This window comes from Polypterus senegalus, chromosome 1, assembly GCF_016835505.1.
Source record: "Polypterus senegalus isolate Bchr_013 chromosome 1, ASM1683550v1, whole genome shotgun sequence".
Classification (NCBI taxonomy): domain Eukaryota; kingdom Metazoa; phylum Chordata; class Cladistia; order Polypteriformes; family Polypteridae; genus Polypterus; species Polypterus senegalus.
Window position 1 is genome coordinate 128,350,491 of NC_053154.1, and position 23,943 is coordinate 128,374,433.

General features: G+C 38.5%; 1 long non-coding RNA gene across 1 annotated transcript in view; it reads right to left on the reverse strand.

The window, feature by feature from the left end:
• Window positions 1-7,974, reverse strand: part of LOC120531832 — a 31,851-nt gene extending 23,877 nt beyond the window's left edge. Inside the window, exons 1-2 of the long non-coding RNA XR_005634165.1 lie at window positions 7,853-7,974; window positions 3,952-4,081 (exon numbers count right to left, since the gene is read on the reverse strand). This is a non-coding gene — a long non-coding RNA (uncharacterized LOC120531832). The remainder of the gene's footprint in view (window positions 1-3,951; window positions 4,082-7,852) is intronic.
• Between the last annotated feature and the right edge of the window lie 15,969 nt (window positions 7,975-23,943).

The window sequence follows — 23,943 nt, forward strand, 5'->3', positions numbered from 1 at the left end:
AGGATTCTGGACAATATTATTTGCCAGACACAGACCAGATTTCAAGACCACGAAAACCTGATATTTGTCGCGCTCCTCGAGCCCCAGAAGTTTCGGGAATACAAGAAAAATTTCTTCGCCTCTAGCAAAGACGTCCGAGGTTCGATTCCCGAGAAGTAAAAAAAAGTAAGAGCAAAGCGACGGTGACTTATTGAGGCAGGCAGGTGAGAGCACAATAGCACGTGGGCTCGATGTAGTGCGCGTCAAGTCAATCTGAAATGTATGATCAGATTCGAAAAAGTAGATCTTTTCAAGTTCTACTTGGATATAAGTAGGTTCTATTTAGTTGACAGAAATATCTTTGGTAGGAATGTAAGTTGAATTTAGTCTTTAAATTTCTATGGTGAAGAAAAATTTATGAAGTGATAACTAAATTCAACTTACATTCCTACCAAACATACTTCTGTCGACTAAATAAAAATTACTTATAAATAGTAGGGTAGGGTAAATAGATGGCACAAATGAGTCTACTGGCCTCCCGACAGCGACTCCCAGTGGTGTCCAAGGTATCCAGCAGGGCTGCACATAAAAACTACATAGTCCATGAGGCCCTGCTGGAATTCAGACCCGTCCATGCTCCCAGGAGAGCTCCTCCTGGCGGCCTGGGGGTGAGGGCCGGAATATGAAGCCGGCCATCCATCACAATATATACGTGTATATGTATATGTGTGTACGTGTATATATATGTTTATATGTGTGTGTGTGTGTGTGTGTACATACATATATATATGACAGCAACACTCATAACAGTGACAAAACAATTACATTGACAATCATGTTACGTTATTTTCAAAATGTTTCCTTTTCTTTTTCATTACTTCTTTAACACACTACTTCTCTGCTGCAAAGCACAGGTATTTTGCTAGTAAGAAATAAGACTGATGAACACTCAAGCCAAGATAAACTAATGTTAATTATGCATCTCTTTAAAGTATTCTTGGTAAAGAAATACTGTCGATGATCTTTGTAGCTTTTAGGGATATATAACGCTAAAAGCAGAAATCAAGAATTCATTTGGTTTGTTCTACTGTGTCATTGTTTTGTGTTGTAAATGACAAAGGTCACACTGATTGTAGCTGCCTTCTGTGTGGCAGTTATCTCTTTGCTTGCTTGGGTTCCTTCTCTAGTTCAGAGATATGCAGGTTAACTTGACTGACAACTTAAAATTGGATTTATATGAGCAAACGAAGGATGTATTTGTGAATGTTCACAGTGATAGACTGACATCCCATTCTGGGTTTCGATCCATGCTGTGACAGTCTTAGAACCCAAAACTATGATTTACAAAAGTGAACTCAGAAAATGAATGGATGGTTGGATGAAAGGTAGAAAGGATAGACAGTGATTTAAGAATGAAGAAATAGATGGTTGGATGAATACTAATATTCTCTCCGGTACAGAAATCCTAGAATCCCAGAATGAGAAATTTGTATATGCTAAAATTAGCAAAGTGCAGAAGAGCTCCATCTCTGCACTACACAGGCAGTCTGGTACCCACAATTGACATTAAGTGGTTGTAAAAGGGGTGATTTTGTGCAATTAGTTGTCCTAATGTGGAGGACTAAGAGCAGCATGGAAAGACTGGAGTGAAGTGGAGAAAAAGAGCCAGTCATGGAGACAGAGTGATAGAAGAATGCACAGTCATAAAGTGAATATAGGACAAGATGTCCCAGCATTTTATGGCATTGATGTCATCCCTAAAGCCCTGACAGCAGGACTGCTGATAGGACACGCAGCAGTTCAGTTTGTATTTAATTAGGGTGCATAATTGTCAATGGTGGTTTTTTCTAAAATACAAAATTGTTCAACCTGAAAAGATTCTCTCATTCCTTAATGCAGCTATAAAGTCTGTAAAAATCATGTTCAGGATTCAGCAACTCTCCCATAGTTAGAAACACCAAAGTGGGCATAACAAAAAAGCTGCAAAGAGTCCTGCTCAGTGTGTATCTTTTTCGTCCATGTACAGAATGTACATGATAAAAAAATAATTATGAATTCACAGGATACGCCTTCTTGTCACATTTCAAGTTATGTAAGTGTCAGACGGCAGAAAACAGTCCACTAAGCACTACTGAATTACCCAAAACTGTTGACGCAAGAAGGCTTTGACAAATGGTGCATATCACAATATATATATATATATATATATATATATATATATATATATATATATATATATATATATATATAATAAATAAAATTGTGAAAAGTCATTTCCTTCTCACACCAGAGAGGCATCAGTGCAGAACGTGATGTTCCCTGTTTTTCTGTCGGCAGCTTGATTGCCAGTGGCAGCCACTGATCCAGCGCTAAACAGATTCTACACGTCATGCTATCCATATGTGAAGGCCCTTCTGGGATGTGTGAAGCCAGAGACTTGACACCTTTACCACTTCTCCATTGCACAAGTCCTTTCACGGGAGAGTAATGCCAATTAGACTCTTTATTTGTGTGTGTGTTACTTTGACCAGGCAGAAAGCAAAGGCAAGAAACAGTGTGTAGTCTGACCAAGTAAAACATCAGAAAAATGGCCAGTAAAGTGTTAATGGAGAAACTCATGACTCATAATATGCAAAAAAACATCAATTAATCTAACACAATCAGAGTTTTATATAGTTGCATACACAAGGCACACCAGAATGCAATATAAAGGAAAACAACAGAATGTAGATAACAACATTTTACAAATATAAGATAAAGTACCCAGAGACAATCATGCATAAAGAAAAAAATATATAAATGGGAGTTTGCAGAAAAGAGCTGCAAAAAGGGTCTGTTTAAAAATAATTCACTTAATGAATAGCAGGACAGAAATGCATCACAGAAGCTTCAGGCATAATTTAAATTTTATGATTGACTGAGTCCCCTCAATCTGCTGTGTTAAATTCTGACCAATTTTACTTCCTTCAAGAATTTAGAATTAAAATGTCAATAAATAGATAGGGCCGAGAATGAACAGATGGAATTACAATGTAATTTCTCTTTTGCACCTTTTTAGCATATATACTAAGAAAGAGCATCCTTAATACATCAAAGGAACAAAACAGATTGAATTGTGACGTCATTTCATTTTATCTAAAGCAAACCAGTCACTGCAAGGTAGTTTGAAATTCTCCCAGGGAGTGCAAACAGCAGTACATGAGAAGCGTAATTAAAGAAGGTGCCCACTAAGAAGCAGACATCATCTGCTGATTAAGAGATTAGCTGTGGTGAAAACCTACAACCCCCATGACCTCCAATGGAGCACCACTAGGTTAGACTTGCTCAGCCCCCTGCTGAACTTCACGCCACACTAGCACTTAATTTTGTCTCTAGGTGGTATCTCTAACAGGCCAACTGGATCCTGAAATCATGGTCTATAAAGCATGAAGGAAGAGGGCCCAAAATTTACGTAAGGTACTCATAAATGCACTCTTGAATAATACAGTATGTCATCTGCTGAATGAAAAGATGTCAGCTTACCTCTCTGTGACCTAGGACCTAATTAAAAGAAGCATTTTTTTTCAATAGTAACAAAGAATGTACGCTGATGATAAAGCCATAGACTAAACAGTCCTAAAACAACCAACTTGAAATATGTTTTGAGTATAGAAGTAACTACCAAAAAATGATCCCAGATTGCAGTGCGGCTGGAAATCCTACAATAAGTACTTCTGTCTTACAAACTGTACAACTAAACAAAATATTTTCTTTTGTTTCATACATTTGTTATCTCATTACAGAGTTGTAGGATACAGAACTGTAGTCAGGTAGCATCAGGTAAAAGGCAGAATTCAAACCCCGGAGAGGACACCAGCATATCAAAGAGCATGTTTCCCAAAGCACCAGTTTAGAGAGTTTAGAGATACTGCACTAAATGGGGAGCACACATGCAAAAAAAAAAAAAAACAAAAAACACTGAAAATGTCAGACCTGTCCTTGCTTCAGGTGGAGTTTACTGGAGTGGCCTCACCCCAGGCAGCCCGACCCCAACACAAAGGGTAGGCTTAAGGCCTGGATCAGCCCAGAAGTGAATCAAAGACTTTTGAAGTTCAAAAATGCCCTTTAAGGAGAAGACGAGAAAAAACTTCCATAAACTCTGTGCCAATTGACAAAGAAAACAAATTTGATATCCAAAGAATATTTTTTAAATATTCAGATAAGAATAAAAGTCAAGTGAGATAAAAGGAGCAAAAAAAGAATCGTTATGCAAAGCCAAACAAATCAAGTGAACTCAAATCATAAACAGTCTCTAAAATGAAGCAGGGGTTGCAGCTAGAAAATACACATACAAAAAGAGTAGCAAAATTACAAGAAAAGGACTAGAAAAAGAAAAAGCAATGCCAAAGCTCCAGATTAACTTCCTTTTAAATACTATTATCAGGTGGCCCTGCTTCCTTTGGCTCTACATAAAAAAGACAGGACAGACAGACAAATAAATAAATTATAAATATTAACATAATACAAAATAAATAATAAACAATACAACAAAAATAAAATTTATACTATTACATGTATACACCAAAAACAAAACCAAACCAAAAACAGAATTTATTACATAATATACACAATTATATTTAACTGATAACAAAAGGATTGACAAAAATGAACACAAAATAAACTTCAGACATAACCCTGGCAGAAACATGATATATCCACCATGAACTTCTTTTTAGGTGTACAATGTAACCACATTAGCTGCAGGAAAACCAGCACCGTTGTGAGTATTAGGGTGACTTTCGCTAATTCAGACTTTTTTTGATTTTGATTGCTCCCTATGATCTTTTTGCCTTTCTTTATCACTTTGACTTTAGCTGAGCATTTTTGGATGTGCTATTTTAGTCATTTCTTTTTTTGGTAATTTCTCCAGCGTAAATTATTCTGCTTTACCTTGCTCCTTGTCTCCTTGTTACCTTTTTAAGGATGAGCTTCCTCCATCATGCACAATAAAAACTAACTAGATATGAAAAGTTATTTTTGAAGGAGTCTGTACACCATGCAAAATACACAAACTGTTTGATATATGAACCATGTGAACCTATATGGGGCTGAATTCATGTCAGACGAACATTGTGTCTTTATAATAGGCGAACAGCTAAATTTAATGTCTAAATAATTATATTTTCTGACTAATTTTATAAACCTGTAAGGTAAAGGTACTTTTACAAACAAATAATATTGACCAAATTTTCTAGTGATGTATGGTAACATAACAAGGAAAACAACTGTTGCTTCAATTAAACATAAAGCAAATATAAGGTATGTCATGGCAGAGAGTTCAGAAAAGTAGCACAATATGGTGGAAGAATTGTGAAAATGAAGGTGAACAGGAGCTACATGTCACAAGAATTATTGTAAGTTTAGATAACATCCAGAAGGTAAGTTAATGATGGAACTAGGCAAAAAGAACTGCCAACCTGGGGTGATGTATTTTAGCTCTTTTCTATAATAAGATACCATTAGAAAGTTTAACTAAAAGATACTAGTCTTCTAAATTTCACAGCGCTGAAATCAGGCTGGCCAATACTTTTAAGAGGTAATACCATCATTAATGAAAAATTTAGATTTGGGGATGTAATGAAATGAGGAGCCACAAGGGGTCACTGTGTCTTGCAGTCCTGTGAATTTGTATGACTAAACCTTGAGAATAGATAGTGTATTAGCAGTTTGTCCTTGTCACTACCATAGACATAGAATTACTAGACACCACATGACCAGCAGCATCGTACGTCAACATCACCACCATATTGCGAGTGGCACTGCTGCGGAGTTTAGTAAAGGATAAAGATGCCTCACGCATCCCTGGGGGATTACATTTCATAGGTAAGGCTGAACAATTGGTTTGGTTATATTTGGCCATTAGAAAATCATGTTTTATAATCTTAACATTGGCTACACCAGGCTAATCTAGCGAAGCTATGGATTTATGTGCCCAAATGAGCCTCCAGACAATGTTTTTGCTAAACGTATTTAATTACTAACGATGTAGATTGTTGTTAGCTGTTAACATTTCTCAAACTTTGAAGGTTTCCCAAAGAAATCCACCTCAGGAAGCAGTGGGAGGTGGCCTTTAGACAGGATTTTGAGAAAGCTGTCCTGTGATGTGTGCCTTGCTTCTTTGGTAACAGATGCTCTACCGGCATCATATGATCAAAGCTACCACTTGCTCACATTAAAAAACAAAGGAGGTTTGATGATTCCTTCTTAGGGTACAGTCAAGGTGGTTAAAGTAGCTGAGCATGTTATCCAACAGTCGACACTAAGGCAAGCTGTCAGTGTATCTTTGATCAATCAGTTTGTTCTGGCTGCGATTGGTTCAGATAATATGTTTTTTCTCAAGGAGCACATTGAGGAAACACAGTTTGAAATTGACAACCATCTTTTCATTCTCATGTCTTTAGTTGTGCCTGTCTTCCAAAAACTAAGGCTGCACCATATTGCCAGACTGAATACTCTCAAATTACAGAGTGGCAACACACGGAAAAAGCTATGTAAGACAGTTCTGTTTCAAGGATTTTAGATCTTATCCTGCATATATGTAAGTAACCACATTGTGTGTGTGTGAGAGAGAGAGAGATTGAGAGAGGAATGTGTGAAGTGTTTTCAGAAATTGTTAAGCCAATTTGTATACAATAAACTGGTTTGTTTTTGTCATTGAGTATATCATTTCACTCTTAAAAGAAAGACCAGACTGCCAGTTGCAGTCTTACTATTTTGACTTTTAGACATTGGTCAAGTTTTCGTCTCAATAATTAATAATAATAATAATAATACATTTTATTTAATAGGCGCCTTTCTTAGCATTCAAGGTCACCTTACAATAAAATTAAACAACATTAGTAAATTTAAAACGAGAATGATAAATCAAAAAGTAAAAATTAGCAAAACAACAAAGATAACTGGCAGTAACATTGCAAAATCCACAATTGGTACGCCAGTTTGAAAAGGTACGTTTTGAGGACAGTTTTAAAATGTATTATTGAATCGAGCTGACGTATATGAGATGGAAGAGAATTCCAGAGTTGAGGAGCACTAGGAGAGACTCTCGAGCTCACATAGAATAGAGTTTGATGTGTGGTACAGAAAGTAAGTGTAAGTCTGGAGGAGATCAGTGAGGTAGGGGGGATCAAGGTTGTGGAGAGCTTTAAATGTTCAGAGCAGTATTTAGTTTTGTATTCTGTAGTTAACAGGGAGCCAGTGAAGTTGAGAGAGAATAGGTGTAATATGTTCAGTGGATTTAGAACAGCTGGTTATTATCCTGGCAGCAGAATTTAGAAGAAGTTGTAAGCGATGGATACGTTTTTGTGGGATGCCAGATAGAAAAGCATTACAGTAATGTATACGTGAGGTGACTAGGGCATTAACCAATACTTCAGTACTGTGTTGCGTAAGAACAGGACGAAGTCTAGAAATGTCTCGGAGATGGAAGAAGGCAGTCTGAGAAATGTTACTTATATGGGAGGAATTATTATTATTTAATAATTGGCATTATTAGTGTATACATGGATATAGATAATTGCATTTAAACGATTCACCAAAATCTGTTGTATGTAAACGATACTGTTTTAAATGTTATTGTTTTTTCATCAGAAAACCCAGTTTCCACATCTACCTGTATTAATTTAAATGGCACTCGCAATATGGCGGATGCGCTGACGTATCATATGGAAGACGAGTTTATCAGTTTCCGGAGCAACCGCGGGCTCCCATTGCGGAAGCGGCTCGCAAGAAAAGCAGATCTGAGTCGATCACGGGCACAGTATAATTGCTTGCTGTCGATAGGTGATGCAAGGAACATTATAAATGCAGGAAAAAGGATTACCTGGCCACTAACCTGGCCACGACCTTGACTGGTTGCTGTGTCTGTGTTTAGGAGAATTAGGTAGGTAGATTCTGCTACAATAAATAACCATGCTGTTCCTGTTTTCATGCGGAAAAGTACTGAGACTCAGCCTCATGTTTTGGGGTGCAAGACAGGGACTCACACGTCACATGGTACCAGGAGTGGGGTCCTTGCACCGATAGATTCCTAAGAAATACAGCAAAACCCAGAGCAAAATGAGGCTCCACTGTCGCGGCGAGACCACGAGATGTGCTGTCGAAGATGGCTCCCTTAGACGACCCTGAGTGTTTCCATAGTGAATGAAAAGACAAAGATTAAGATTTGGGGCACCCTTTAGCAAAACTGGTATGACTAAAACAAAATAACAAACATGATGTTAACATTTAACTTGAGAAATATCTTCACAGATGCAAGTCTACAACTAGGGTGAAGGCAAGATGGTGGTGGAGCTGGTTAAGAGGTGTGCAAGATGGAAGAGGCAGGATCAGGAGACTGGAACACAGAAGTGATGTCATCTTTCCATCGCTGCTCGTCAGGTCTGCGGAAGAAAGGAGAGGAGAAGCATTACGCAACAGTGTCAACTCTTGAACTAGGGTGGAATTATCATAAAACAAACCCTGATGTTGACTCCCAAGCTCACATATATTATGTATATACCAGTAACGGCGCGCTGCACGATAACGTGCAGTGAATACACTCGACTTGATCATTCATAGTTTTCATGCTCTTTGTCTCTATGTTTAGCATTTGCTTGCTCAGAGGTTGATGCACTTGCTGCTTCCTGAGCAGCTCTTCTTTTCTCCACCCTAGCGGCCCACTTCTTCTCTTCTTTTCGCAATAAAACTGATTAAGTCAGTGTTTGTGTTGCAATTACAAAGTATGTTTTCTTTAATTTTTCACTAATGCTGGCACTTAAGTCTTCAATCTGCCTGAAAAATGATTTAAGATTTGAAGAGGCAGGGGAAGTAATGGCGAAGGTGTTTGGGAATGAGAAAGGCGCCCGTACGCATGCGCTGCATGGCCGCCCTGCTGGCCGCTGCTGAGAGTTGATTCTACAAGAAAATAAAATAAAAATAAAAAGAGGAATAATCTTGGAGGTTAATCATCACCCCGAAAGCGGATAGCAGAAGTCACATAGTATATGTATTCCAAATTTCAGGCCAATAGTTCAAACGGTTTGCGAGCTACAGGTGATTTAAAATCCTGGACAGACAAACGAACAGCCATGGTAGCGTATTATATAAGAAGATAGGTTCTGGCTATCAATTTGGATACCTTCATAAGGAAGTATGGTGCAAATATAATGTTCTAATAAAAAGAATGAATCATAAGACCTCATGTGCATTATTTAAGCTGCTTGTTGTAGAGCCTCACTCACCCAAATAAGGCCCATTGATTGCAGATCATATTTTTGGCCTCTTCGATTGAACAAAATGAATCATGATTAAATCAATGAGAAAAAAGAATGCCAGAATCTGCTCCTGAAGCACAAGTACTGACATGGGATAATGATTAGGCAAAGCAGGGTCACAGCAGGGCTACTGAGACTGTCAGCGTTTCTGTGAATGAGTCACTGGGTAGGAAGAAATGAATGTCAGCTAAGCATTATAGTCAGGTTAGTAAACAACAAAGATGAACATTTAGCTGTTAATACGTGGCAAACCACAAGCCACACAAGCTGGGCATGAAATAGAAAGATCAAATATTGAGTATTGGTTTTGCTTTTTTGCTAATAATGTTTAAATAAAAAGAGCAGGAAACAGTATTATCCCGCTATTTTAAAAATTATTTAAAAAAATTAACCAAATGAGTAAATTCTGTCTGTTATATTATATTATTATTATATTGTATTACTACAACCACTCTGTTAGTATATATAACTCACTATAAACTGTTAAAGTAAAGAAGTACATTAATGATAACCTTTTAAACAAACTATAAAAAACACACATTTTCACTTGTTGTTGACACCTTCTGTGTATTTGTGAGAGTAATTACAAGCTTTTTAAAGAAAGAATCGTAAATAAGGTGCTTTCCCCTGTGAGCACTTACTGTGCTTCTCTACAAAATAGCAATTGCATTAAGGTTTGTAAACAGCAAAACAGAAATTGGGAAGATGCAGTGATTGTTTTTTTTATTTAATCTAGAGAAAATGTGTGCCTCTGACAGGCACAGACATTTGATTTTGGAAAGTAACACTGTCAACATGACCTCTTAATGTGTGAATCATATTGGTCATATAGGATTAATAAACAGAGACAAGGACTGTGGATAAGAATTATAATTATTTTGATTTAACTTAAATATTGGCATTTAGTATCTTTTTTCCACCATTACCACTGGAGCTCAAGGTTTCTTTGATACAGTATATCATTTATGCATGGCTGGCTGCAATTCAACTCTATGAAAACTGTATAAACCTCTTGGTGGGCTCTACATCATAGTTCTGTTGTCTGTTTTTCTGTCTTCAGGGGTTAGACAAATATTGTCCACTTAGGACTGCTTTCTACATTGCACATAGTGATCCTACAGAGCCAAAAACTTGTTTGAGTATGTTCAGATGGGGGATGAGTACATAGATTAATGGAGGAATGGCCACAACATCAAATTAAAGGCCACTAAATTAATCTTATAATTTCCCACAATCCCTTTTCAGGTTCCACATCTGTTGATATGACAATAAAAAAGGACTCTAGGCAGACACAAAGGAAAGAAATATGCTGCAATATATGCGCAATTAGAGAACATCCTGTATTCAGATTTTTTTTTACAAAGAGAATCCAATGGAAAGCATCTGTAATCATACAAATATATAAAATAACAAAAATTGAAAATAAAGACACTAAAAATGGAGACCATTCAAGAACTACTTATGTATGCAGAAAAATCTTTTTAAATAGTAATTCATTTCCCTCAGTAAAAGTTCCCAAAGGAGGGGATTTCATCCTCGAAACACCATGATGCTAAATTATTTTGCTGAGAACAGTGCCATATTTCCGATTACTCAATGCAGATAAACACTACTCAAGTTTCCAGAAAGTTTGTTTTGGAACTTAATTGGGGGTAATACACTGTCTAAATATGATCTGGAGCTATATTTGACAATATACTTGTGGAAATTCTCATTTGCTATCTTCTTCTTTTTCCTATTATATATATAAAAATTAAGGAACACTTTGAAAACAAATAAGATCTTAATGGGGAAAAAATCATGCTGGATATCAATACTGATATGGACTGGGTAACGAAAGGATGCCACATCATTTGATGGAAATGAAAATTACCAACATACAGAGGACTGAATTCAATGACACCCTGAAAATCAAAGTGAAAAAATTATGCAGCAGGCTACTCCATTCTGCCGAAATTTCATTGCAGAAACTGAAAATCATACTCAATAGTTTGTATGGCCCAACGTGCTTGTATGCATGCCTAACAATGTTGGCGCATGCTCCTAATGAGATGGCGGATGGTTTCCTGGGGGATCTCCTTCCAACTCTGGACCAGGATATCACTGAGCTCCTGGACAGTCTGAGGTGCAACCTGGAGGCGTCGGATGGACCGAAACATAATGTCCCAGAGGTTCTCTATTGGATTTAGGTCAGGTGAGTGTGGGGGCCAGTCAATGGTATCAATTCCTTCATCCTCCAGGAACTGGCTACATACTCTCACCACATGAGGCCAGGCATTGTCGTGCACCAGGAGGACCCCCGAACCCACTCCACCCGCATAGGGTCTGACAAAGGGTCCAAGGATTTCATCCCGATGCCCAATGGCAGTCAAGGTGCCGTTGTCTAGCCTGTAGAGGTCTGTGCGTCCCTCAATGGATTTGCCTCCCAGACCATCACTGACCCACCACCAAACCGGTCATGCTGAACAATGTTACAGGCAGCATATTCTCCACCATTTCTCCAGACCCTTTCACGTCTGTCACAAGTGCTCAGGGTGAACCTGCTCTCATCTGTGAAAAGCACAGGGTGCCAGTGGTGGACCTGCCAATTCTGGTATTCTATGACAATGCCAATCAAGCTCCACAGTGCTGAGCAGTGAGCACAGGGCCCACTAGAGGACATTGGGCCCTCAGGCCACCCTCATGAAGTCTGTTTCTGATTGTTTGGTCAGAGACATTCACACCAGTGGCCTGCTGGAGGTCATTTTGTAGGGCTCTGGCAGTGCTCATCCTGTTCCTCCTTGCCCAAAGGAGCAGATACCAGTCCTGCTGATGGGTTAAGGACCTTCTACTTTCCTGTCCAGCTCTCCTAGAGTAACTGCCTGTCTCCTGGAATCTCCTCCATGCCCTTGAGACTGTGCTGGGAGACACAGAAAACCTTCTGGCATTGGCACATATTGATGTGCTATACTGGAGAAGCTGGACTACCAATGCAACCTCTGTAGGGTCCAGGGGCCTCATGCATAATGCTGTGCGTAGAATTCATACTAAAACATGGCGTCCGGACAAAAGCGGAAATGTGCGTACACACAAAAAAATCCAGATGCATAAATCTGTGTATACGCCAGTCTCCACGTTCTTCCACCAAATAAATCCCTGTCAACATGAAAAGAAATGCATGTGCACGCTCCTGCTGTCCCACCCCATCTCCTCCCAGAATTACACCTCTTTGCAAATCAATATAAATATCTCTTCCTCTGACAGGACACAGAATCCATCACATTCAAGATATCAGAGCTTGCTGAACAATTTAAATACTAAGATGTATACTTGATATCATTTTCATGATTATAGGAATTAAAGCATGTATTAAACATGGGAACACGGTGGTGCAGTGATAGTGACGAACTGGCCACCAGTCCTGAAATTGTTCCAGCCTCCCGGAAGATGCTTGCTACACCGTGTGCGACCTTCAACGAAATAATTTATTGCAGTAGTACTGTCTCTTTCAAACGTACTAACCCCCAATTCCTGTACTTACTTTTCTTTCTCCAAGTAACTAATCGCCACACAATCAGCTCTGTAATGGATGTAATGCCATCTGTAAGCTGAGAACGCCTATTCTTCAAAACTTTTAAGGAACATTGAAATATCTTTATAGTACATGTTTAATTATTCTATCCACCTATCCATCTGGGGTTGTGCCAATCCCAGCAAAAACACAGTGCGAGGCAGGAACAATCCCTGTACGGGGTGCCAGCTCGTCGCTAGCACTGCGACACTGTGTCCTCACATGTTTAATTATTAACAATATAGATTATTTAAATGATGTTAAAATTTTATCTGTATAATGTAATTAACATACTTTGCTGTATTTTATCTTAAATATCATCATATATCTATACTAATAAAAGGCAAAGCCCTCACTCACTCACTCACTCACTCACTCACTCACTCACTCACTCACTCATCACTAATTCTCCAACTTCTTGTGTAAGTAGAAGGCTGAAATTTGGCAGGCTTCTTCCTTACAGCTTACTTACAAAAGTTAAGCAGGTTTCATTTCGAAATTCTACACGTATCGGTCATAACAGTCGATAACGGTTGACAACGTACGCCATTTTGAACTTTCTTATTTATGGCCCCATCTTCACGAAATTTGGTAGGCGGCTTCCCTGCGCTAACCGAAACCGATGTACGTACTTATTTCAATGGTATGACGCCACTGTCGGCCGCCATATTGAACTTTCCAACGTCACTAATTTTCCAACTTCCCGTGTAGGTAGAAGGCTGAAATTTGGCAGGCTCATTCCTTACAGCTTACTTACAAAAGTCAAGCAGGTTTCATTTTGAAATTCTATGCGTAATGGTCATAACGGTTGACAACGTTCGCCATGTTGAACTTTCTTATTTATGGCCCCATCTTCACGAAATTTAATAGGTGGCTTCCCTGCGCTAACCAAAACCGATGTACTTACTTATTTCAGTGGTATGATCCCACTGTCGGCCGCCATATTGAAGTTTCTAATGTCACTAATTCTCCAACTACCCGTGTAGGTAGAAGGCTGAAATTTGGCAGGCTCATTCCTTACAGATTATTTACAAAAGTTAAACAGGTTTCATTTCGAAATTCTACGCGTAACGGTCATAACGGTCGACAACATCCGCCATGTTGAACTTTCTTATTTATGACCCCATCTTCACGAAATTTGGTAGGCGGCTTCCCTGAGCTAACCGAAACCAATGTACGTACTTATTTCGGTGGTATGATGCCACTGTCGGCCGCCATATTGAACTTTTCAACGGTCTTTGTTACTTATGGGCCCATCTTCAAGAAATTTGGTACGCGGGTTCCCAATGCTAACTGAATCCTACTTACGTACATATATACGTCCATAGCCTGCAGCTCGGTCACCGTGTGAGGCGGCGTTGGGTCCCCCATCCCAACGCCTCCCACGTTGTTGGCTGCCTGCCTATATAAGTCCGTCCGTTGCTCCAGTCTCTACATTCCCTTCCTTGCTTCGCCACAGGATTCACATCTCCCTGCTGATAACTACAGCGTTTTTATTTAATCCACGGCTTCTCTGCTGTTTTATTGTTCATTTATTACGATTATAGTTATTGTGTAGGTATTTTAGACTTACTTTACATTGTTCAGGTACCCATTTCCTTTATCATTCCAACTGTACCCCCATTAACATGTCTATTGAGGATTTCACCATCGATCAAAGAACTGTCACTTACCGAGTGGTTTCCATGCCCGGAGATGGGACCTACCTTTTCCATTCTCTTTGTTACATATTGCACGGCCATATCAGGCTCACTCTTGATATCCGGAGGAACAGTGTGTCTTATGTATTGAATGACTGGGACAGGTTCAAGGTGTGGACTGATGACGGTACAGGAGATAATTATACTACACAGGAGCACTATAAGAGTGAAATGCTTAAGCCCTTCACCTATGCATCTGCATGTGAGTTGATGGCTGCCGCTGAATTGTTCGATTGTCGCTTTCAAGTGTACCGAAATGGCCAAATATTTTACACCTTTCGACAACCGCCAATGCCACTTAAGCATCTTAGATTGACAGGTGACGATTTCAGTAGTGGACACTTTGATGTTTATGAATGTTTAAACTCTCAAAAGCTGGATGTGAAGTTATCGATGAAACCGGTTGTATACTTACAACGCTTGACAGATGCCGAATGTCTCTTCAACACAAGTCCTACAAATACTGTCGTAATTGAAACAAACCATGAAACTCATGCTCAAGAGTAAGCTCAGCGCACAGCTTGGTCATATTACAACCGGAGGGCTGAACTCACAATGTGTTATACAAGGAGATCCTTAACAAATAATTATTGGTATATTATCTCTCAGTTTAAAAAGGTTTCATTTTCTTCTTAATAAAAATTTTAAGACAGTACTTCGCCGCTGCGAAGCACGGGTATTTTGCTAGTTATATATATATATACTAGGGGGCTTTGCCCCCTACTTACTTCACTCGCCTACCCCCCAACCCCTCTCTCCAGGGGTGCGCTTCACAATCGCCACTTCACGTCTCTGCCGCTTGCGTTGTGAAGGGGGGTGGCTGAATGCATGCTGAGGAGATGCGGATGAGTCAGCTGCTGGTTTGCATTTAAAAACCTGTACAGCAGCTGCTACTACCGAGCTGCGTGTTCTGCATGTTGTGCTGCGCGACAATCATTTAAAAGCCTGTACAGCAGCTGTCCTTTTGTCTCACTCCCTTGTGTCCCAGGACATTAAAATATCTCTGAGAAACTGTTTGTAAGTAGGGAGTGACGTGCAAGTAGTCGTTTGGGACTTCAACGTGTCTCCCGGCGATATCTATATATAGTGATCCCTGCCACTGCCATCACGATAGCTGGTCTGCCCCTTCTCTCACCTGCCACCGGCAACTGCATGCAGACACATTGTTATACAATAAACCAATGGGAAACTCCCACAACTGCCATCCGAACACTGCCTATTAGAATAAATAACCACACTCTGCGGGATCAGCTGTATGCTTACCATGTATTGAAGGTCATTACACAATGCTTAGAACATTTAAAATTGAGCTCTGTACTGCCTTATTGCTCTTTCTCTTGTCCTCTCTTCTCCAGACTGTGTCTGCCCTAGCCAGAGTTTCCCAGTCACTGAATCTGCTTGAGGAAGAAGGCTTTGTGAAGAGGGTGAGCAGAATATTACATTGTGGGACAATGGATGAACTGGAAACTGTGTTTCTTTTTAGTGCATTCTAGCTTTATTTGTAAATTCACTTATTTTGTAGTTTGTGAACAAACAAAAATCGAATTTTAGTGATTTTATTTCTCTCCCACTCTTTCTCTATCTCTCTCTCTCTCTCCCTTTCTCCACAGGCCATCTCTTTCTGCTTCACTTGCATATTTCTTAAAGATCAAGGAAGTCTTCTGCCCTGTCAGCTGCACACAGGAAATGTTACTAAGCCAACAGTTTGCAGCAATGTAAATGCTAACAGATATCTCACAATCAGATGATTCTTGGAGTTCCTGTCAGTTAGAGCACTTACTACAGTAAATGCCTTTAAATTAACAAACACAGTTGTTGGATATTTTTTAGAGAATAAAGTGTAAGAAATCTAGGACGTATGCTAAAAACACATATCTTTATTCTTTTACTAAAACCAAAAAGCACTCTATTTTTTCACACTGCCTGAGGGCTCACGATGCTTCATACAGCACTTTACACTGGGACCATGGGGCTTTCATCTCTGGAGGTTCATGTAACAGTACAGTACGTCTCAATGTGAGCACTGATTATAAACAGTTAAAAATTGTATTCTGAGAAGGATCCTATTCTTCTTGCTTCAATCAAATATCCTACTTCGCAGCTTGTACCAGAAAACCTACAGTTTTTCTTCACTCAATGTACTTCTGCTCCTGTTGTACAAAATATACTGTAGTATGTCATTTTCAGCACACCACCTGCATTAGCACTGGCATGCAATTTTCTGGTCAGAATTTTATAGTAGGCTGAAATTCATATAGCTGTTCTCTCTGCGAAGCAATCACTCCTTTAGGTTCTTTGAAGTATATCCATCAATGAAATGTAACAATTCCTAGTTAATTCCTAGTGAAGCAGAAATTATTCTTTATATTTGACAAGACTCTGCTCAATGCATTTTTACAATATTATCAGAGTGCTCCTTTGATATAACTGCCCAAATCCCAAATTTTTGATGTTAAGTAACCAGCATCAGTGCTCAACTGAACACTCCTTTCTGCTCATGTAATGTTTTTTACACACTCTTCCATGTGTTTATACAAGATGCTCTTCAGTTGTCACTAAGGCTTTGTCGTGGGACTGCAGTTGTTGTCAACTCATCCAGAAATACAATGCAATGAGATAGCATTTATTGAGCTTATTTAAACCTTTAAAGTCAAGGTAAGAACCTAGAGCTCAAGTGTTCTTCCTTTCATCCTAATAATTTAAGGGTAGATTTCACAGAGAAATTGTTTATAAGAAAGAAACCATTCTGCTCAAGAAGATATTTTTTAAACATTCAAAATCTTGAATAATTATTTTAAGATTCAACCAAGCTTTTGCCAATGACTGCCAGTTTGTCTTCTCAAAATATGTTTGCCATCTTCTGATCTTAGTTTATGAACCCTTGGCTCTCTGACTGTTCCATGAAAATTACCTTTAGAGAATTTCCGCTGCTCTGCTCAGACCCATTCGTGCAGATGAGCTCAGGTAGACTGGTATGGTCAATGGCAGTACAAGGGTCTCCTGAAGCCATGGAAAAATGGCTTTTAAACTCAGGTAAGAGTTTCCACTGATTTTTACCATTTTCTCTGGACTGAGACCTTCAGTGTTGCCTTTATAAACTACACTAATAGCAATCCTCCAAAAATGACCTCCACACATTTTGTCTTTCTGGGATCTATCAATCTTTTGGTAATTCTGAGACCTAAGAAAGTAATGAAACAGGAATGCTGGCACTGAGAATTGCAGGATGGCTGTCATATCTTTAGTAACAGACAGAGTACTAGAGTGTTGTACCATTTCAGCTATTATGGATGTAAAGAGAAGTTAAGCAAAATGACACCTTTTATTGGCTAACTAAAAAGATTACAATATGCAAGCTTTACATCTTGCGTGAAGAAGTGGCCTGAGTTGCCTTGAAAGCCTGCATGTTTTTTTTAGTTAGCCAATAAAAGGTATAATAGACACATGAACAACATCATGGGAGAACCAGAGTGTTGTATGAAATGGTCACAGTATTCACATCAACATACAATTAATTAGAAAATAAAAACATTTAACAAGAACTAGCTTTGAGCTGGAATTGCCCATTAAAATGGATGCTTTCAAAATATGTCACACATACTTCCACTCTTAGTGCTTTTTAATTTTGATTGTACACCCATTGAAATTACTTTTTGAACTGAAGATTCATCTCCCCTCCCTTATTCATTGGTGTCTGCAGTTCAAAAAGTCATTCCAATACGTCTTTAGGTTTTCTGTTTGATATGTGCTGATAATTCCAGAAGTAATTTTAGCAATATCTTAGCAAAAAGCATGTGTTTTGCATGTTTTAAGCATACAACACGATAACTGACATGTGAACTGTGCGATGCAAGTAATGGAGGATTTTTTATCCTTTTTTCCATGGACACACCGTTTGCCATTGTACAGCACTAATCACCATTTAGTTCTATTACATCATAAACTTTTTTCTCTGCATTCTGCATGAAAAGATTTTCTTGGCCATCAATACAAACTACATGGGGTAAGTAATATACAAAAAATATGTTTGGGTGGAGTATTCCTTTAGTATCATTATATGCAATAAACACTGATGGATTACTCCAACAGACAGATTCAAATTGTGTTTTCAATGTAACAACTTACTGACACATGCTGCACCCTAAAGTACTGTTAATGGGAGAGATACCTATTGATAAAAAACCTAAATCTTTTGTTATATAGTGCATTTCAAAGTGCATACATATGCAGTATGAAGCAGTGAACAATACAAATGTTGAACAGGGACATATAAATTGTTCTAAATAGATGGGTTTTACTTAGCGTCACTCTATCACTCTAACAACAGAACAAATGGGCTATTTAGTCTGTGTATCACCTTTAGTAAGCAAAATGTCCTGAGAGCACTTTATAAAATCAATGAATAGCTGCCGACTTTTATGCTGAGACAGTATTGTGATTTATTTGGAAATAAACACAAGACTATTTGTTGTGCATATCATCCCGCTTCTTAAGAAGAGAAATTTAAGGCCATTTTGAATAAGTTGCTCTTTCATCTTAATTGTGAATATAATTTTATTTATTGATTTAATTTATACAGGCATGTAAGCAGGCTAGTATGGTGCAGTCTAGAGTTTGATTGAAAGTGCTTGAGCACTTCAATACACAGCCGAGTCCGGCTCAATCTTTGACCTTTATCATGTCAGTTAAACCCTTATAATACTTGTCCTTTAATGGATGTATAGAGCACTCTTAGGTCATTTTATTTGAAAGGCGCTGTATCAATTAAAAATGAATGGTGAATACCTACAGTAATTACTTCACTTGAATCTCTTGGTTAGTATGGCATCTAATGGTCCTGCAATTTCTGTGTCTGGAAGGAAAACCTTTTTTGTAAGCGTCATACCATTTTGTTGATCTGTTCTACAATTGTGGTGTCATTAGCAAACTTAATGAAGGAGGTAAAGCTGTGTTTGACCACACAGTCATAAGCAAACAAGCAGTACAGAATTGGCTCAGCACATTACAACATGATTTCCCTGTATTGAGCATCAGTGTAGAGGAAATGATACTGAGAATCCTCATATACTGGGGTCTTCCAGTTAGGAAGTCCAAATTCCAGGTGCAAAGAGTTGCAGTAAGTTTCAAGTTGAGGAGCTTGGTGACAATCCATGATGGCACAACAGTGTTAAATGCTGAGCTGCAGACTAATATACAGGCAGGTGTGCCAGGATGTTATGGAGTTCAAAGGATATGGTTACAAAATGACACAGAAAACAAAACTAAAACTTGTCCTTTTAACCCTTGCTTTTCCCCCTGGCATGGTGACTTTTAAGCAGCATTCCAAGTCAGCTGCTTTGGGTTAATCCCAAAGTCAAATCCAGATCCTAATGATGTTCCTGCACATTTAAGCTATTGATTCTCCTAAAAGGAGCCTAACTTGGTATATTAAATGTGAAATGTGGTCCCCATGGCAGTCTAAAGGAAAAATGCAGGCACAACTGCTTCAAATTCTCCCAGCTTTCCTCTCAAGTGTTGTTCTCGATAGATCCGAAGGTCTTCTCTTTTTCTCTGAGGCCACACAGTCTTTATGGTGTCCTTAGTGGAGTTATGTCTAGAACATCCTTGACACATTCTAGAAATATTACTTTTTTGTGGTAGTGGAGCACTCTCATTACCAGTGTGTGTTTTCTCCCTGCATTAAACCATAATGGGCCCTCCCTTTATTTTATGTGCTCCATTTGTTCATTTAATCTCTGGCAGCTATTTGTAGATCAATTATCAGAGTGCTCATTTGATATAATTCACAAAAGCATGCTTATTAGATGAGCTACCAAAATGGAGAAGTTAACTTTATAATACAAATGAAACCAGAAATGCAAACAACAACAATGGAAGGATAATAAAAGAGTACATTTTGGCCTGAAGGTCCTTTAAGTTGACTTGTAGTGTAGGTGGGCATAAAAAGATGTAATTATCGGTGCTGCTGGTACAGATAATGTCTATGTAGATTTTGCACATTTTTCTCATATTGGTGTTGATTTATTCTGTGCACTTATACTCCCTCCTACAATATAAAAGGATTAGTTTGATTGGAAACTCTTAATTTTTAGTTGTTTGTAAGTCTGACTGACTGAGCTGAGACACTGTCCTGAGTCAATCCTTGCTTTGCACCAAGGGCTCAGGAACTTCATGATCTTGCATTGGAAATAGCACATTCAGAAAATGAAAGGATGATGTACTGAAGATAATGTTTTTCATCTTCTTACAATAGACTTCATTCAGTGTCCATGCAGCATTTAAGGTGTTGCACCAGAGGAGATCCATTATTATTCATCTCATAAGGAGGACAAACAAAAATATAACAACCGATGCAAAATTCATCTTTAAAGTGAACCCTGAATAAGGGAAGATTTTGCATTTATGAAACTTTACAGCAAGCTCTGCAGACCCCCAGAACACATATTTTTATGATTGCTTGTGTTCCAGCTATTCTTCTCCTGTCACTGTGGAGAATGTGTGTCATCAATCATTATTTGTGAATTGTGTGAGCCCAAAGGCATGCAGCCACATGGGAGAAGGTACCACCCGAATTTGATAACAATCAGATCTCACATTTTGTAATGCCAAGCAATCTTACTAAATTAACCTCATTACATCAATATAATGAACATATGTTAGTGTTTACAAATAAAAAGAATAATGTCAATATGTTATTCCTTTTATGTATAGTAAATGTAAAGTCATTAAAATAGCTGTCATATTGGTATAACAACAAAAACACTTTCAAGAGACTACTTGAAAGATGATTGTCTAAATCTCTCTCTTTTTCCCTGTTCCTCAACTGGTATTGTGCCCAACATATTTCAGCTCAACTTGGCCTTTCAGGCTAAGAAAAGGTTACATGGGTTACCTGGCCACCATGTGCTTTTTGGCAAACACTTCTTAGGCCTGGTTACAGCAGTGGGTTACAATATTTGTGTCACAGCTAATTGTTGTGTAACTCTATTCAGAATTATTATTAGAGTTGTTTTTTATGTATTATTCTTTGTCTGACAACTTCTTTTAGAACCTGTTTGCCACTGTAACCCTATAAACCCAAATAGAATAGCTCAAAGAAAGTCCAGACAGAAGAGCTCTAAGGAGCAGAAATGCTATAAGCATTGCATACTGTACATGTGTTTTGGTTAACTCTCCCTTTCAATGTTAAGTGGAAGATAGATTTTTTTGTTCACATTTGTATAAAGGGGAACATACAGTAAGAGGTGTTCTGTTTACCAAGGAATCACACTCCTCAGACTGATTGGTAAAGCCTTTTCCATAATGCTAGAATAGAGACTCCATCTGATAGTCGACCATCAAGCCCAATGAAATCAATACTTCATATTAAGTTGAGTTCAATTTATGTAGGTGGGGAGACTATGTCAATAATTATTTTGTCTCATGTTTTTTTTACTTTTCATGGATAGGATATTGGGGTGCAATCTAAAGTATCCATTTATACTGTTTGCAGATAATGTTCTGCTCGTATCCCCATGAGGCTCTAATCTCTGAAGTGGTTCAAAACTGTTCATGAGATGGTCAGGATGAGAATTAGCAACTCAAAGCCTGAGTTCATGGTCCACTTCCAGAAATGTGTAGGATGATTTGAAGGGTATGAGGCTACACCATGTGCATGCCTCATCTGAAATGAAGGTAGAAGTGTTTATGATGTTAGCTAAGAAATTAGTGCAGCTATGGCTGTAGTGCATCAAACTGTGAGGGTGAAGTGGAAGCTAAGTACTTGGAGGAAGCTTTCAATTTACCTGTTTGTCTTTATACTAATCCTCAAGAATGGTTGTGAGTGCTTGGTAATGACCATAGGAATGACATTATAAAAATAAACAAACTACTGAAATGAGGCTTGACTTACTGTATGTGATGAGCGCAGTAATATGGGACAGACGTACACAAGAGAAGATTTTTCCTCAGATCAAGAAGAGCCAGTTAAACTAGTTTATGCATGAACTTAGAATGTCCACTGAAGGTCTTCAAGGCATGACATACTAGGAGGAAACCCAAGGACAAGATCAGATAGATATATAGATAGATAGACAGAGACCTCTGTTTACGTGTTTACGAACGCCTCTCTTCCCAAGTAATCCAGTATACAAGCATGTTTCCATCATAAAGTTTGTCTCCGTACACGAGTTGTTACTCAGAACCCAAGCATTTTCGAACATGATCAAACATATATGCTTTGCGCAGCGTCGGTTAAACAAAGGAATCTTGAGTCAATCTGAGCTAGTCTTTCTCTGAATTGATACGCAAGTTATTTCATTGCGAACAGGTTAGCAGTTTTTTGTGTATTTTACTGTTGATTTACGAAAGTGTACAACCAGCATAGGGCCAAAGAAAGCATTAAAGGACGTACCAATGAAGAAATTAGTGAAAATAATTAAAGAACCCAAAAAAGAGATCATCAAAAAACACAAAGACAGTGTTCGTGTAGCTAATACGGCAAAGCAACGTCGACAATATCTACCATTCTTAAAGAGAAAGATGGATTCAAGAGTGCTGATATAGCAAAAGGTGTTTAAGTGTGAACTAAACAAAGACCTAAAGCAAATGATGATGTTGAAAAGTTGTTGCTAGTGTGGATAAACCAGAAACAGTTAGCAGGTATAATATGTGAAAAAGCAAGGGAGTTGAATGCTGATCTCATTAAGAAGACCCCTGGAACGAGTGATTCAGAAGCGGAATATTTAAAGTGAACAGGGAATGGTTTGAGAAGCTTAAAAAAAGAAGTGATATTCACAGTGTCATAAGGCATGGTGAAGCTGCGAGCTCAGATAAAGCAGCCGCCAAGAGACACATCAAGGAGTTCCAGGAGTTCATCGAGAGTAAGGGGTGCCTGCCACTATATACAATGCATGTTTATCAACAGTTCTGGGTTGTGGAACAGATTCATTAAATTTGCATTGTTTCTTATGGGAAACTTTGATTCAGAATATGAGCATTTCTGTTCATGAGTTACTTTCTGGAAAGGATTAATCTTGTGAACCAAAGTTCCACTGTACTAGATTTATATATCCCAGAAATAGCTGTCGAGGATAGGAAGGCCTGATCTCTACAGCTCAGGATGTTGCCATCATGACTCTCACAAGGACAAGAGGATCAAACATAAATGAAATAATTTTGATGAGATCGACACTTAGTGACACAACTAAACACAATGCTGTTTCAGAGTTTAAATGCCTTTAAGTTACCAGGGACTTTCCATCAAAGTCTAAAACCACTTTTGCATTTTCCATGCACCTTATCACCTCACATTACACTCATTAAGCTGTTTCCAGTTTTTCTACTTGTGCAGATCTCAACGATCTTCAGTGCTGTTTCCCTTTCTCCTGAGAATATTACGAGAGCTTTTAAAGCCTCCAAAGTGATAGTAGGGGTTTTGCTT